The sequence below is a fragment of the Dioscorea cayenensis genome, chromosome 20 (genome assembly GCF_009730915.1).
Source record: "Dioscorea cayenensis subsp. rotundata cultivar TDr96_F1 chromosome 20, TDr96_F1_v2_PseudoChromosome.rev07_lg8_w22 25.fasta, whole genome shotgun sequence".
Lineage (NCBI taxonomy): Eukaryota > Viridiplantae > Streptophyta > Magnoliopsida > Dioscoreales > Dioscoreaceae > Dioscorea > Dioscorea cayenensis.
Window position 1 is genome coordinate 20,323,224 of NC_052490.1, and position 18,696 is coordinate 20,341,919.

The window sequence follows — 18,696 nt, forward strand, 5'->3', positions numbered from 1 at the left end:
AAAGCATGAATTGAGGATAAGAAAACAATAAATGAATTGCCCTCATCAAATACCCCAACACTTGAATCATTGCTTGTCCTCAAGCAATCGCTCATCACTCAGATGAAAAGAAGGATCAGTGCATCACCTTTGATCTCAAGAAAAACTTGAACTTCATAAACAAAGGGAAAGCAACAAGAGTTAGAAACAATAAGGATACTCAATGAATGGCTACACTCTTACTTCTAAGGACTTGTGTGTGTGCAAACCCTAAATTGAGTGCCTCACAGATCTCAGGTTTCAACCTAGCAAAATTAAACCCACAATTGACTATTTACACAGGGTTGTAGCTTCATATGCCCTAGAGGTAGACTTCTCTCCTGGTTGGTCATCAATACCCAAAATTCGATTACTCAAGAGTAGCTTTCACTCTTCTAGGGTGATAGCTCTTTCTACAATGTTTTCACAAAGTGTTCATAAATAACCTGTAGGGTATCCCACATGGGATCCGACTTTCCAGTTTTTTTATTAAGACAAGAAATTATGCGGCTCCATAATTAGGGTTGAGTGATGAACTTGACCCTTCGAAGTAAGAGTGAGACTACAATATGGATCTCACATAATTAACTAACACACAAGTGTTTCCCTAAGGTTAAGAAGCTCAACATGTCATTGATTATAGACCATCATCGGTTAATGGCAGGCTCCCCGCAAGTGCACGGAGTTGTCGAAGTAATAATCCCCAGGTGAGTGGGGGTATAGTATCCACAGGGAGTAGGGAGTAAAAATACTTATATTTGCTTCTTAGCTAGGCGAAAGATGGAAAAGTGATTTGTGTGACAAGTAGTGTGAAATAACAAAAGATGAAATAAAACAAGAGAGAAAGTGCAGGTAAGGAGAAAGTAAGGCAATCGATATAAATGGGGTACCTGGGTATTGTTCCCCCTAGGACACTAGTTTCAAGTGCAAGAACCCTCTATTATGCTCCCTAACTAATGCAATTATGAGTCGTGGAAATCCTTTAATACATGATCCCAAACCTAAGGTCAACCACGCCTAACTCTATACATGTCCCGAAGGAGAAATCTAACAATCTCAACACCTCGCACTCGTATGGAATTGCAATGAACTCTAGGGATTCCAAGTGATAAATCACTTCCTATGTATAGACCTAACCCTTTGGTCCAGGCGGAAGGTCCCTAACCACAATTAAGCCCTAGAGCTAAAATCACCTCAACGCTTCACTCCATTGCACTCGCAACTAGGCCCCAGCGGAGGATCATCCCTTAGCCCATTCACTCTATTGTGGCCGCAAAGAACTCGAGGAACGGAGGTAGAATCTATCACACCGGAGGGGAAAGGGGACGCTCCTATACCTCTCGACTCATCCTCTCAATCCTCTCCAATCTAGCTTCGTCTAACCCTCGTGGTGTGTCACTCACTCACAAGGATAACCGGGTGAACTCTCAACCCTAGTGTCACTCTAAGGGAGTATTCAAACAACAAGCATTCAAGATTGGAACTCACAAACACATCAATTAAATGAAAGCATAATAAAGAGATTCAAAGAAACTAATACATCCTAGGGTTCACAAATACCCAAATACCCACTAGGGGTTTAGCTCTCCATGGAGTTTAATACAAAAGATAATGAAATCAAATGCAAAGATAAACAATCCATAAGGAAAACCCCCTCGATAGTCGTGTCGATGGTCTTGTGGAGAGTCCTCTACTCGTCGCGCGATCTCCTCGTCCGGTATAAGATACGCCTTTGTCAGAGGCTCCCTTACCAACCTTCTTCCTACCGAGACGCGATGTCAGGGCCGTAGAACCTCCTCCAAGACCTTGCCAATACCTCTCCAAACCCTAGCCGCAGCCTTCTCTCAAGATGGGGGAAAGATAGAGAAAAGATAGAATAGAAGATGCTGAAATCGGGGCTGATTCGGCTTTAAATATGGCTGGAATCAGGATCTCACACGCCCATGTGGCTCCCACACGCCCGTGTGGCTTCTCTGGAATTTCCACACGGGCGTGGGTAATTTCCACACGCCCGTGTGGCTTTTCTGCAATTGTGATTTTCGGCAGACTGTGAACAGTAATTGCTACAGTGATTTTGCTATAATACCTTCTACAGTAACCTACCAGAAACAGTCCCGAATCCATGCTTTCATCGAGGTAACATAAACGGGCACACGTTTATGTCGTAGATCGTCTTGCTTCTTCAATAAACAGTCGCGTTGGTGGAGATCTTGTTGCACAAGCACAAGTCGGAATACTTAGAATGTGACTGCCTTTGTGCCCCTCCAAATCATTGTGCTAGCTTGAATACAAGGGAGGTTGGCACACATTCTAGCATCTTGAACCCGACTTATGTCTTCGCGTTTGAACCTTCTCAAGATTTCCTCCAAATGGTGCATTCACGGTCCACATTGGCTTCTTTCTCTAACATTCGGCCTCACAACCCTACATGCGCAAAAGAACACAAATACACATGTATTAGCGCTTAAACCTGCTAAAAGTGATGCACATCATATGGAAAGAACACTTCGCATTCTTATCACACAAGCACTCATCAGTTAAACACTCATCTCTTAGCAAAACAAGCATGCAACCCTCCCCCACACTTGAATGATACATTGTCCTCAATGTAAAATGATGAACATAGACAAATACAATGAAGACAAAAAAAAAGATAGAGGATGTTGAAGAAACTTTATAGAATATGGAGAGTGATGTTGCTGCTCTCAACGTGTGTGCTATTCAACTCCAAGCACCCATACAATTCCTGAAAACCATAGAGGACACAAGTACAGCTCTCAAAACATGACAATATATAAAAGATAGGAAATACTAAAAAGAAACTACAACTACAGCATCAACAAGCCAACCAAACCAAAATATAATAAGGGACTCCCCATGCTAATTGACACAAAAGGAAATACAATAAAAAGAAACAAAAATAAAGGCATGAAAAATAAAAGATAGACTATGGTAGCATTGAAAAACTCAGGAAGATATACTGCTGCTATGAGAATTACTGCTTGATCCCTCAGAATCACCTGGAGACTCCCATAAATCAGAAGTATCTACCCCAATATGGCGAATCAGACACTCAGGGGAAAGTCTTACTCCCAAATGCTTAGCAATCTGAATGACGCTCCGTTGTACGCACCTGAATGCTGCTGCAAAACAAGTAATCTGGCTTGGGGCATGAGGGGGTGATTTGGATCTCGGGCGTGAAGTAGAAGTAGGTGGTGGCGCGGAAGGAGTGTCCTCATCTACCGGCGATACATCCAAAGTCGAAGTAGTGGACTGCCGAACTCTATACTCCACTCCCCTAGTAGTATGAACGCATTGCAGCATCCCCATCGACCTCAAAGTATCCAAGGACATTGTTGCAAACCCCCCTTCCCCCCCGACAACCCTAAAGAAGGCCCATATCTCTGATAATGCGGGTGATGTAGGGGTCAACGAACATGGCTCCAATGCGAGGATCAGTCCCGTAATGTACAATAGAAACTACCATCTCGTACCCCAAATACAAGTGGAATTCATCCACCATGCTCAGTAGAAAGTCAAAGTCACGAAGATTGACTACCCCAATACAGTCGCCATGTCCAGTAAGAAATTAACTGAGGATATAATAAATGTATCGAAGTACCGGAGAGCGGAGAATGGTGGCCTTGGTCTGACGAGGATCATAAATAGGTACAATGCTCAGTCATCACCAAGCCTCCTCCACAGAATCCCCAGGTGGACGGGAAATCAATAACTCCTCGTAAGTAGGAGTTCGAGTGAACTCTGCATCATATAGTCCCAGACGGATTGAGAACTCTGTCAAGCTCATCTGTTGCAAGGCATCGTAAACTTGAAACTATATGAAATCGGCTCGATGGAATGTGATGATACCGCGAGACAACTCAAAAGTAGATAACACCTCGAGGGCAACTACTCTCATTGTGTCTTCATCGATGCCACATGAATGGGCACACATCCATGCAGTAGATTGCGTTGCATCTTCAATAAAAGTCACATTAACAAAGATCTTGCTAGGCTTGCACAAGTTAGAACATGCGAATATGACTGCCTTTGTGCACCTCTAAACCATGTATTTGCTTGAGAACAATAGAGGTTGGCACACAATCACGTGTCTTTGAGCACAACTTGTGTTTTCGCGTTTGTTCACTCCAAGATTTCATCAACAAAGTGCATCCACGATCTACTTTTGGCTCCTTTCTTCCACTATTGTCTCCACAACCCTAAGTGCACAAAAGAACACAAATACACATGTATAAGCTATAAAATCTGAGAAAAGTAATGCTCAATGTAAGAAAAGAATAATTCGTATTACTATTACATATACACTTATCACACGGCCTTTTGGGCTTGGGTAAGTCTAGCCATTTTTCCATGGCTCGATAAAAAAGCTCTATTCTTTTGTCTTTTCTAATTTCAATGTTTGAAGGAATGGACTTATCCTTGGCACCTATTATCGAAGATGTAGGCTTCATGATTTCTAGATTAAAATTTGCACCTATTGACTCTAGAGGATATATCCCAGATTTATCCCATTTATTATCAACAATATGCAATTGCATTAGCCTATCAGCTAATTCCTCTATCACTCTTTGAATGAAAGAAGGGATTTCTTTAGCAGGCATCACTTTTTTTAGGACTTTATGTTTCAATGTCTTTGGAGTATAGTACGGATTCTTTAGCTTTTCTGAATGGTGTGGCTCTAGAGTTTGGCATTTTCCTTCTTTACTCTTTCTCTAAATGCCATCTGACACGTCCAAATTTGCGTGTGTGTACCGCAAGTGCACGGGTGTCGAAGTAATAAATACCCGGTGAGTCAGGTAGTCAAATCCACAGGGAACAGGGCTACTAGTACTAACTTCTCCTCTGCTATCTAGCCTAATGATAATGGGATAGTGTGATGATCTAATGTGCGAAGAAATGAATACCGGAGACGAATATGCAAGGGTAAAATGGAGGAAGATCTCAATCAGTAAAAGTGGGGTATTCGGGCAATGCTCCCCCTAGGATTCAGGTATTAGCTACCGATATGCAAAGTGTTTCTATGATGAGTAAGTTAAGTCGCGAAAATCCAAACATAATCGGGCCTGCCTCCAAATCCCCGATACTAGTCCCCTACGAGGTCTCGGTGGAGAAATCGCTCAATCTCAACACCTCACACCACATATGACCGCAAAGCACTCTAGGGATTCCGAAAGGTGTAACCGATTCCTAAGGATTGATCCAACCCTAATTCCCGATGAAGGATCCTAACCCCCTACAAGGTCCTGGCGGAGAAATCGAGCAATCTCACGCCTCCCACCAAATATGGTTGCATAGAGTCTAGGGAATGGAGATAGAAAACACCAATCGGAGGGGAAAGGGGACAATTCACTATCTCATGACTCACCCTCTCAACCCTCTTCAATCTTGAGGTTCTAACCCTAATGGAGATCTCTCTCCCACCAAGGCAAAAAATTATGTAAACCAAATAACCACAAGATCAATAAGGCAAGCAAGCATTAAACAATCAAGAATGAAACTTAATCAAACTCGGATTAAATAGAAAGATAAAGCAAATCCACACAAGATGAGAATCCTAGGGTTCACAAGCCCAAATACCCTCTAGGGTTTTAGCTCTCCATGGAGCAACATACAAAACACACCATCAATGAATGAAAATACATTAAAACCATAGAAATAAACCCCCTTATATATGAACTGATGGCCTTGATGGAGTGCTTCGACGTCTTGATGGATCCTCTCCGAAGCTAGGTTCACCGGTGGCTTCCTTGATGCTATAACGGAGGAGGAATCGATCAAAGTTGGTGACGAAGCGCCTCCAAAGCCGTAAAGAGCTCCTCTCCAAACCCTAGCTGTCTCACCCCTCATGAGCCGCACAAAAGATGAGAAAGATTGGGGCAAAACGGTTATTTATAGGCCTTAGACCGCGTCTGTCACGTGCCTCCACGCGCCCACGTAGGCTGCAGGAATTTCCACGCGGGCCCGTGGAATTTCCGCGAGGGCGCGTAAACAGTAATTCTGCTACAGTACTTAGCTACAGTGAAATACGCCATTACTTAGCTACAGTACTCTCCATAACCGCGTCCAAACACTCTTCTCTTGAGGCCACATAGCCGGGCACACATCCATTTGGTAGACTATAAGACTTTTCTTCATCGACGCGTCTTTAAAAGGTCTTGCAATCTTCACAAAGAGAAGGAACATGAAGACATGGCTGCCTTTGTGCCCTTCCAACTAGTAGCTTGGCTTGAATCTCCTTGGAAGTTGGCACACATCTCCACATTCATAAACTCCTCTTGTGTCTTGATCTTTGAATTGAACAAGAACTCTCAACATTGTGTCTTTATAGCCTATCTTTGATTCCTTTTGACTCTTCAAGGCCTTCATAACCTAATTGCACAAAAGAACACCAAATACATGATATGAGAAATAAACCATGGTAGTAATGATGCTCAATGCATGTAAAACATATATAGAAATATGTCTAGTCAAGCACTTATGACCATCTTCTTTTTCTGCTTCTTGCTGATGTAAGGCCAACCATGGTGATCATACAGTTCTTCTGACTCAGAAAAACTATCTTCATTCTCATCTTGGTCATATGCAGAGTATTCACCTCCAGGAATAGCCCTACAAGTTTCCATCTGTATTATTTTATCATTTTCTTCGACTAATTCCTCAAGTAGCTCTTCAACCTCCTCAGGGAAATTGTCTTTAAGAGTGATCAAAATCCTTTTCTTCTGTTCATATTCTTCAAGTGATTTAATATATTGTTCTATGATGGATTTCTTGTGTTTTGAATTTTGCGCTTATGTTTTTTCTTCTTATTTTTCTTCTTGATTTGCTTTACTGGAAGTCCTTCAGGGGGTTTCTCAACATTTCTCCACTTGATCCCTGGGAGTTCCGCCAACTTCTTCAACATTTTCTTTAACTTCTTAGATATGAATACTTCCTATAATTGCTCTGCAACAGAAGGAGGTTTACCATCAAATATTGATGGGAGCATTATTTTATTACCCACCACTGTGATTTCCTCTTTGGATGATCCCTCATAGTTTAGGGTAGTCACATTCCGGATATGTTCAGTAATTTGTTCCAAGAGAACACTCTTGGAGAGTGTGATCTTGGCTTCATGATATTGATGATCAAGCCAATCTTTAAAGACATAGAAATCTTCAATTTTATGCCCCAACACTCTATGGTATGGACAATAATTAGGATGATCATTCTTACTCTGTTCTTTCGGTCTCTTGCAATCAGGTAATTGCATGGCTCCATTTACGTTATCTTTAAAAATTTTTAGTACTTTATCTCTTCAGAAAAAGTACTTTTTGTTCATTCTCTCTTTCAAAGAAGGAATGGGCCTTTGTTCATTTCTAGGAGCACCTATGCTAGGTGGCTTAGCTTGTTCTGGCTTATGTAATTCTATAGTGCTTTTCCCTTCATCAACATTAAAGGTTGTAGTAATGTACTTGACACCTTCTGCCTTTTTAGGCTTGTCATTTTTGGAAGTTTGGAAATTAGACAATACCCTCAGGCTAGTCCTTTCCAATTTTTTGGCTTGTGAGATCAACTCATGAAATGTCATGATTCCAGATATACTTAGGAAAGGTGCCATCCAGCTATCAATGTTCCCGAGTAACTATCCCACTACTTGATGTTGGTCCAGGGGTTATTCACATTTAATACTCAAGTTCCTCCATCTCATAATTTAGTCAACCACTTTGTCATCTTTGTTTTGGCTAGTGGCTGCGAGACCAGCTATCATGATTTTATCACTAACACTGCCAAACCGTACTCGAAAAGCATCTTTTAGTTGTTGCCAATTTTGAATTGAGTTGGGTTGCAAACTTGTATACCACTCAAATGCAATTCTTGTGAGACTGGTGAAAAACTGTCTGAGGAGAAGTGATGGTTTTGCACTTGTGTCTCCACATGTTGTTATAAAGTGAGCCAAGTGTTGATCAGGATTACCAATCCCATTGAATTGTTTGAATTAGGCACATTATATCCTTTGAGATAGGGTACTAAATCATGAAAGCCGGGATAAAGTTTGTCACTATCAACTCTTATCTCACTATCTTTGGCATATTTAAGTTCGGTAACCACCATCTGTTGTATCTCCTCTTGAGTCATTACAACTAATTGTTCTTGGATAGAGATACTTGTTGTTCCCCCTGACATCACTGCTTGAACAATTTCTCTTGGTTTAGGGGTTGGATTATTTGATCTTTGTACCTGTTCTAGGATATTTACCATCAAGGCTACCATTTGTTTTTGCATTTGGAGCATTGTATACATTAACATCATCATTTTTTCATTCATTTTCTTGTATTCTACCTCCCAATTCTCCATTTGTTGGGATTTCTTCATAATATTATTCTGGTCCAAACCAAAAGCTGATTTGTCTTCATCATTTTCATTTGGAGGATCTGCCCCCTTATAATCTTTTGGTGCATCATGTGGAATATGGCTTGAACCTTTCTCTCTAATCGTGCTTTGAGAATCTAGTGCCCATCTACGAGATCTTGTGACTGGTCCTGGTTGTTTTCATTCAGCTATCTGATCTCCTCGAGCTTCGATAATCATTCGGACAGTATGTACTTCAACCTCTCCATCTGACATCTCTACATCTTCACTCCTCTTCTTTTGGTCAAACTTTGAGTGAAAAACAAAAGCTTGACCTTGTGATGCCCAGAGTTATGAAATTTGATCATTTGGCAAAGTAATTCAATCAAAAACAGTTTTACATGCTTTCAACACTAACTGCTTCTTCTTTTGATAAACTTCCCTTGGCTTCAATTTTTCTGATTGTAGTTTCTTTGATTCTGCGTGTATCTTATAAAGATTTTTGCAGAAGTTTTATGAGATTTTGGGGGTCTACCACCTTTCTTGTCATATGGTTGGTAACACATCTCTAAAGGTGTTGCGTTCTCCTTAACCATGTTGAATGGTCTGAATGAGTTTTTGAAAAAACCCATTCGATTATCCTTTTGATTTTGGAATAACACAGAATTTAATTTGTGATCTGGGATTTTTTACTTGTTTGGGCATCAATCTTGAAAACACGCTTTTCCTAGGCTTAGCTTCCTTAGATTGAAAAATCCCACTTTCTTTCCCTTTGACAGTAACAGTGAAAGTGGGTTCGTCATTTTCATCATTTACAGAAACTATCTTTTTTCGACATGATAGCCTTTGAAAGATAGAGGTTCTTGATTTCTCATTAGAAATATTCTTCTCAAATGCAGGAACAATGACATTTGGGTGATGACCCCTAGATGGCAGACGGGGGACAATCAAGTTTTCCTCCAAAGATGAAGTCCTTTTCTCAAATTGTATAAATTCGGAGATTGTGCCAAATCTCATCTCAGCTCCTGCAGCTCCAGTGTTGACAGTTGGACTTCAGATCATTCTCCAAGGAAAATAGTGAGCTTTGGGCTTCCGGGTGCAATTGAACTCTTAAATGCCATTTCACATGCAATAAACATATCAATAATATTAGATTTCTTATACATGAGTTATAAGAAACAATGCCTTCACTTGTACTTGAACCTCAAAAATGGGAGGTGGAAATAAAAGGTCTCCACCGAGCGAGCCAAAATTTGTTGGATTGAAAATACGTGCCCTAGCGTTGTGTTAGTGAAGAGATACCGGGTGATATATCGAATTAGAAATGTTATTTTATTTAATTAATTAATTAATTTATTTTTGTGGACTCTTCTATTCCTAATAGAGGCAAGCCTCTATTATTAATTACTCCAGATTGAAATCTTGGGAACCTCCGCTTAAGGGCTCGTGTACAAGTAAAGACAAGAAAATGGCACATTATATATATATATATATATATTTACATCATTTATATATGAACATATAACTTATATATATATATATATATCATATAGTGTTGTCGCTGCTTGTGCCTTGTCACTGCATTGCATGCCTTGCTGCCGTCCAAAATATATATCATTGTTGCCTTCAAATTTACCCTTGCCTCGAGGTAAGCATTTTATCGTTGTTTCCAAATGAGTATTTTTATCAATTCTTCAAAATGAGTTCTTCGTGATGGGTATTGTAAACGAAAGGTGTGTGTACTTGTCAATAGTGATTCATTCAGACGACATATAGATCACACGACTTCGCTTTACGTGGCCCATGCATGAGCTACGTAATTTGAGAATTTTCTTATTTCATTTTAAGGCTTTTACATATTTACCCTTTGCTTTTCATAATATCATTTTGTAAAGCTTTGAGACTGCAATAGAACACAGGGGAAAAGTTGGGTCTATATGTGAACAGTATCATGTGATGGAGTTGCATACATACACCAATATAAAGATCATTGATTGCTTTGCACACATGGATAAAACGTGGGATAATGCATGGTGCATGGTCTCAAGTAAGTTTAACATATGAAATAGGTGGACCATCATGAATATTAGCACAAAGAGGAATAATAATGCATTAAAAAAGGTACTTTTCTTTCTTTTTTTTTATCTGGTTGCTCTCTTATTCCTCCTATTTCTTATCTTCTTTCACTACTTCAGGTTCAGTCTAGAGCTTATCATCGATTTAACTATTCCCTTTATCAGAAACATTACCATATATTTAGGCTTTGGAGGAACAAAAATTCGCTCATCTTGAATCAAAGCAAGTATTAGTGTTCCGAATGATTCATAGTTTCGCAAGGGATCCAGAAGCCGCACTATTAAAAGCAACTGTGAAGTTGTTCCCAAGCAATCCCCTTCTTTTGCTTGATCACTTGGCATTCATATAGCAAAAGCAACAATGACAATGCCATTTATATACCATGAAGAATACATGAATTGCACCAGCATTTGGCCATTGGTGCTAACTCCTATAAAAACTAATTTCATGTCTAGCAATCACACACTTCATGGTTTCTGCACACACACACACACACACACACACATATATATATATATATATTATGCTGATATGTCAATATTGATTCTAACAAATCTTATTTTTTTAAATAAAGATAGATTAATTACAATCATTTGTCCAATTGCAGAATATATGACACAAAGCAAACAAAAAGTGGCAAGTTTAATAGGCTTAAAAAGATAAGATGAAGATAGCATGATTGTGCATCAACCCTGTGAGAATTTACTTAGATTTATTCATCAGGGAGACCAGAGCTTCACAATATTGGGATTAATTCTATCAGCTAGAGCTCCTTTTTCAGATATGGACGAGAAGAACTTCTCTTCACACAGCTCTACGGCTTCTCGGTCTCATAGCCAGTCTTTTTTTTATCTTTCTCTAAGATGATATGAGCCACATGAAATGGGCACACGAGCAAAGATGTCAAACCTGGGTAACATCATCTGCATATGCTCATTAGAGACTTAGAGTCATGGTTCCTACAAGTTGAACATATTTTCTTCGCCAATAGTTCTCTTGCTCCTTCTATTTCTTTTATTAATGCCTCAAAAGGAGATGGAACACTGCTTTTGGTTATGGGAGCTCTCCTGCAGAGTGCCGTCAAGGCTTCTTTGTTACCTTTTCACAATTTGCCATTTTCAGAAAGCTAGTGATGTGCCGAAAAGCAAATGCTCAGCTTCTATTCCAATCTTCACCAAACTATCCTGCAGTTGCTTCATATGCGGTCCATTGCAATTTTTGTCAAAATTTCTTGGAAAAATTGGTTTCTCCCTCCCATAATATTTGTCCATGTAATTTTCATTGAAGAGATCTTTAGCATTCTCCTCATCATTGGCTCCTCTACATCTTTGTAACTCTCACGCGTTTCACTGTGGCGGTCTTCACACTCTCCGAGCATTGCCTTTCTCTAGCGGTGGCAGAGATATGTAGATCATCATCTCGCTTGCATCGTTATTGGTACCGCATTACATATAGTCGTTCACTTTCTTGTATCATTGCAAGGACTTCACACATGAACGCCGCATCACTCTTATCATCGATTTCAGTCATTTGATGGTTATCAGACGGATCAGATTGGTTCATCCCATGCAAGGACATGTATTATTTTTTTTATATAAACAGAGTAATGGGAGGACCACAGAAAGGCTTCCAACTTGTTCATTCAGGCATATGCGGGCCCATCTCTCCCATTTCCAATAGCAAGAAAAGGTGCATGCTATGCTTTATTGATGACTTTACTAGAAAAACATGGACTTATTTTTTAGTAGAGAAATATGAAGCACTTAGCATGTTCAAAAGTTTTAAGAATTCCATTGAGAAAGAAATAGGGAGGTTTATAAAATGTTTGAGAACAAATCGGGGAGATTTACATCACGAGAATTCAATGAGTTTTGGTTAGAGCATGGTATCAAAAGACAACTAACCGCAGTATATGCTCCCAAAGATAATGGAGTAGCTGAAAGCAAGAATTGCACATTGATGAACATGGTTCAATGTATGCTGACTGAAAAAGGGGTTTCAAAAATATTTTGGTTAGAGGCTGCAAACTGGACAACATATGTTCTGAACAAAAGTGCTACACTGGTGGTGAAGAATCAGATACCTAAGGAAGCTTGGAGTGGAAGTAAATCCTCATTTGAATATTTTAGCCGTTTCGGGTGTGTAGGACATGTGCATATTCCTGATGTAAGGAGAATGAAGCTAGATGCAAAGAGCTTTACTTGCATGTTATTGGGTGTGAGTACTGAGTCTAAGGCATATAGGATTTATGATCCAAGTGCAAAGAAGATTGTCATTAGTAGGGATGTAGTTTTTGAATAGAAAAAGTCTTGAAACTGGGATAGGAATTATAAAGAGCATATAGTAGCGGATTTGGAGTGGGATGATGATCATATCACTACAAGAAATCATGTTTTTCGGGGCGGTTTTAAAATCATTTAGCGGCGGTTATAACCGCCGCTAAATGAAACCGATGGCAGTTGCAATACCGCCGCCTATACGAACGTCGGTAGCGCAATTCACGGCGGTTTTATAGAACGGCCAGAACAACGGCCGCGAAATGCGTACAAGAAATCCCGACGGTTTTATAATGGCTATTAAATGATAAAGAGATCGAGACAATGGAACTCAGAGAAAGTGGCCGCAGTTCATGCGTAAACCGCTGTGCGTTGGATTTTTTTTAAATTTTTTTTTATTTTTTATTTGATATTTTGACAATTATATATATATATATGAATCCTGTGCATTGAACTTATTCAATTAATATTTAAAAATAATAAAAAATTTATTTATAACTCAATAATAATTAAGTCAAATTTACAAATTTGTTTTCTCTCTAAGTTGCAAACATATTATAATAATCACAAGCTAGACAATTGTTTATAAACAAATTGCAGAACAAGACTCATCAATCATAAATTGAAGGGTGTGTTGTGTTTATCCACAGTCTCTGTCCATGAACAAAAGAAGCAAATAGTTGTAGTGCTCTTCCAGGCTGTGCATAAGGAACCATAGCACCCTCTCACAGTAGCAAATGTCTTAATTACCATATTCAGTCACCCAACCACCAACCTTCCAAAAAAAATACACACACATTTTATTCAACACATATTAATCATTTATTCAATTCTAAATCAATCTGCAGATATACATATATAGCAGTTATATATATACACATACTTGGCCCTTGTAAAACCAAACACCATAATGAACTGTGATTCCAAACTTCAGTTCATGTTCTAGATCTCGCATTAATGTTCGATAGCCCAAAACTTGAACAACTGAGTCTTGATCACCACTACCAACAAAAAACATCTTCAATTAATTACAGTTTGATTCAAAGTATGAAATGATAGAATTTTTTTTCTTGCCTGTAAACCCAGACAGGTATCTTGTGCTAAATTATTTTTTGCAATTTGATCAATGTCATTCGGGTTTCTAGGACCTGACTTAATTTGTTGATCCCGGCAAAGAAGAAGGTTTATGGCTGCAGCATGACTAGACCACCCATCTGGGCCATTGCCTGAATCAACCAAATTCATTTATACTCACATAACTCACATCAATGGTTTGAGTTCAAAATGCTTCAAAAAAATGCACATTATGTTGATAATAAAGAGTCAAAATACGAGAATTATCTTCTCACCTCTTTTAGTAGAAATGGTCCAATAAGAAATTCAATGCAATACTATATAAAACACATGATCTGTGACAGTAGATAGTTCACACTATAGTAATATAAAAGGTTTCTTACAAAACAAATAATAACAAAACAGAACAACTAACAAATCAACAGAGACAATAGTGTCAACATATCCATCCTCAAAGACATGATCCAAATAATTTTCTATCCGTTTATCATGCTTATGTAGTAGAACATTCAGAAGAACGAAATAACAAAGAGTAAATAGACCAAATAATGTGCACTGATGAATAAGAATTTCCATCAAGCTCCAAGTAAATATTGACAGAGCAAAGGAAATATCAGCATAATTCACTTTCTTAAAGTTAAGCTTGTTCAAATGCTACCATTGTGATTGAGACAGTCAATGGAATACTGACTTTGGATTACTTAAATGTTTTTGCTCACTCATTTTCAGATTATTTCATGGCACAAAATTGAATGGGCTTACGGCCACTAAATATCTTACAGAATCTACAAGATAAGAATTAAAGAGTTATTTTGGTTAGTTTATTAACAATACTGATAAGCATATGGCAGCATGGCGATGGCAGCATGAAAAATGCGGTATACTTCAGAAGCTTATGAGCTGATGCCTCTTTTGATTATTGCTCTAATTTTTTGAAATTCAACATACTTGATTGATTCTCTCTATCTTGTAAATTTTTTTATGACAATTAGGAAGTAAGAAAATCAATGGCTAGACACATCCTTTGAGATTGAAAGAAAAGAAGAAACAATTCAACAAGTGTTTGCAAATGGTCATTCTCTAGATTATCTGCATGTTTACTTCTCTCAGAATTTATAGATTCAAAGGTAACCATGTAAAGCTTGTAAGAATTAAAGATATTTCAAAGGAATTAGTCCAATATTCACCTGGTAAACTTAAAGATATTTCAAAGGAACTAGTCCAATATTCACCTAGTAAACTTAAAGATATTTCAAAGGAACTAGTCCAATAGTCACCTGGTAAACTTAAAGATATTTCAAAGGAACTAATCCAATATTTACTTGGAAATTGATGTAAATCACAGACATCATATTACAGAAAGTACAATGATAAATGGAGAGTAAGTAGAAACCATTAACAAAAAACAACAATGAAGCCTCACATTGTGCAGAAACATACCTTCCTACACCTTCTCGAAGGTGTAATTAACCTCAGCACTCTTTGATAGACTTCCTAGCAACACTCTTGTGTTTTCTTGATCTCAATGAAAGCTACAGTATATCAGAATGAAATGTAATAAATCACACAAAAAATGTAAAATCTATAACGCGCACACACAAATGTTTCGATTTATGATGAGACCTGCTCCTTTTCAGCAAGGACAACATCAGTTGTAACATGAGGTGCTGCCATGAAGTCCAGAAGATTCACAACCAGATCCTGCTGTAAGCACATCTTATCTTAGTTTGATGAGTGATACTTTGAATTGGAAACCTACAATAAGATTAGTAGTAATTAAGTGCAATAAGAAAAGCAAATACTACAAACCTTCCTTGTTGTAGCTTTGCAACAGAATATCAAATAAATCACATAAATCCAGTAATGAATATTTTACCCACTTGTTAAGTTTCTCCCTGATCTTAGCTTTTTGCTTTTCCTGAAATCAAGGAAAAGTAGGTACAAAATTTTAGGGTTGTTGTATACAACGAGGTTATTTTCAGAATATAACTTATCTAAGCTCACATTAATGGTAGTAGCTGTTGTTTACAGCTTTGAGTAAGTCCAATCAACTACTTGCCTCATTTTCATGCCAATCAAATCCAGAAAACTGAAGGAGGTGGCTTCGGAAACTGACTGCCTACAAATCGCAATAGTCAAGTAGATTAGTAAATCAAGCAACATACACCCAGCCTTATTGACATGCCATGAGTGCCATAAAATGCAATTAGGATATTCACATTTTACAAACTCAAGGAAAAAAAATTTACAAAGATATAAACTTAGAGAAAGGTACAAATAATATCAAAAGGAGGAAGAGCCTTATTGACATGTCGAGCAATTGAAGATACTATTTTTATCTCACTATCAATAATATGTGAGTAAGCAGAAAGGATGTACATATCTTGATTATTAATATAATCTCAGAGTGTTGAGATAATCTAAAAATTAAACTTATCAAAGAATGTGTGCACACGAATATGTGCTTTATCCTGATGAGACTCACCATCCTTAGGCCTGTAATGTAGTGTACAGCCATATCCAAAAGAAAATCTGACTGAATGTGACAAAATGTTTCACACAAGGTATCAAGTAATCAGCATCAAAACAGAGATTTTGATATCAAACTATATGCTGTGAATGGTCAAAGTGGCCAAATTTTGGAGGAAAATCTGTGTAAACAACATCGGTTAGTTTAATAGAATGGGCATAGATTTTCAACAACCTGAATAATACTAACAAGTATGGGCATTGACCCCAACAACTAACAAAACCAGGGCAAATTGAAAACTTAGTATATTAATCTATCAACCTGTATTTATGGTGGAGTATAATACTTGTTTAATGCAATTTTCTTACCAATAATAGACCCATATTTCCCTAAATCATAGCATCAAAAAGGCTTTATCAAAATAGCATATCCTGCAAGAAATAACATGAAATTCAACTCAGTAGTACACAAAGCCTGAAAGGATTCCACCTTGATATGTAAGCAGCTAGTAAAACATGAAACAGAATGAAAAAGCTTTAACAACAACAGCATCACAAGTCACAACACTGAACTAGGAAAAGAACAAAGAAATGCTCACCTTGGACAACTCCAAGTTTTTGACAACCTTCTGCCCATATTTGTTCTGTTACATAGATTTTAGATGGGAGACGAAACAAGGATAGAAACTAATGTAAAATTCTGAGTCTTAATTAACCACTTGAAAAGCATAAGAAACGCAAAATATAAAATAAATCAGTACTGAATATATAGACTCCAACTAACATGAGCATTCAACAAAAAAGATAAACAACTGGCATCACAAGGAACTAAAGTTTGAAAGCCAAAGATTAACAAAAGATAGTGTAAAAATTGCAAATCAGCTTCAAATTCAGTGGGTTGATCACGTCATCACTTTATTCAATGGTGTCCTATTTTTGCTTTGGCCTGAAAACACAGACAACAAAACTTGCAAACCAAACATTAAATTAATAAATAGCAAAATACCAACTAGACTCAAGGATTGATCAATAACTCACCGAATTGAAAGCTGGATCAATCCTTTTTATGTAGATCCCAAACTGAATTCATATGATGGATTATTAAAACAACAAACAAATTCACACATCACAGAGTAGAATATCATTCTAATTAAATACAATGAACTTTCATACTTCAAATATAAAAATAGATAACGAGGACTTACTTAACTTACTGTTGCACATGTCCTATGTAGATTCATCTGAATTTTGGTTGCAATGTGCCGTGTGACTACCCTGTGATGAACGTCTTCCAATAATTTGCGACCCCAAAGTTTTCCTATGTCAAAGAATTTCAATATAAAATTTGAGGAAAAGAATGAAATCCTATAAATGTAAACATTAACACTAACCTAATGAACACAATGTTACCATATACCTATAAATGTCAAAGAAATTTAAACAAAACCTGATTGGTTGCTATGTTTTGATTTTGGTTGGCCAATTGTTGGGTAAGAATTGATAATTATTGCTAAAATTGCTGTTCATTTTCTTGCACTTGTCGCCTTAAGAGCTGCACATTGTCCCTGAGCTCATTGATTTCAGCTTGTGTGCCCCTACTTGCTTCATTTCTCCTGTAAATTAAAGTAATATTGTTTTTCATAAAAGCATATGTCACAAAATCACGAAACTTATCATATGTTTCAATGTTAAACTTACATGATTATGCCTCTCTTCTTTATTTACAAAAGACCCATCGGATGTTGTATGGCTTACCTGAAATAATTCAGCTCTGGTGATAGAGCGACCAAGTTGCTTTTCCTACCAAGAATGCAAGTTGTTTAATATGTAAGTAATGTTGCGACATGATCAATAAACATAATTAAAACTATTCAAAAGAAGAAACTAATAACCATCTCATTTTCTAGTCGAGCAATGGACTTAGAACCTAATGTGTGGGGCATTGTCTGGTGGGTGCCATTTATTGTATTTTGTTCTGCTTTTGAATACAAAGTGTAATTTAAAAATTTAAAAGAGAAACAATAATACGGTTATTAATTTTTTTAAGGATATCACCTTCGTGTTAGGCCGAGCTCTATAATCCACAAATGCAACCCATTGCTCCAAAGGGATCTCTGGAGGTTTCCTTGCTATGTTGGCTTCACGAGGACCATCGGGATCACATTTCATCAAGTTATATAAGTTGTATCGATTGTCTCGCCATTTTTTCGCTAAGTTTTTGAAAATATATCGCTTATATCCATCATCATTTACCTCCAGTTTTGACTACAAATAAATAAATACATTAGTATAAAACGATCAAATGTAACAATAAAATATAACCCATAACATGGTAATTATAAATAACATTCGATACCTTTATAATATTGTTCCAAACATGATCTTTATAGCTCTCTGGGATCTTTTGCCACTTTTTATATCCGATAGAAAAATT

The 18,696-nt window shown here is 37.6% G+C and overlaps 1 pseudogene; it reads right to left on the bottom strand.

Annotated features, from left to right (window-relative positions):
- Nucleotides 1-13,330: 13,330 nt before the first annotated feature.
- Nucleotides 13,331-13,852, bottom strand: LOC120251337 (annotated as a pseudogene).
- Nucleotides 13,853-18,696: the final 4,844 nt, after the last annotated feature.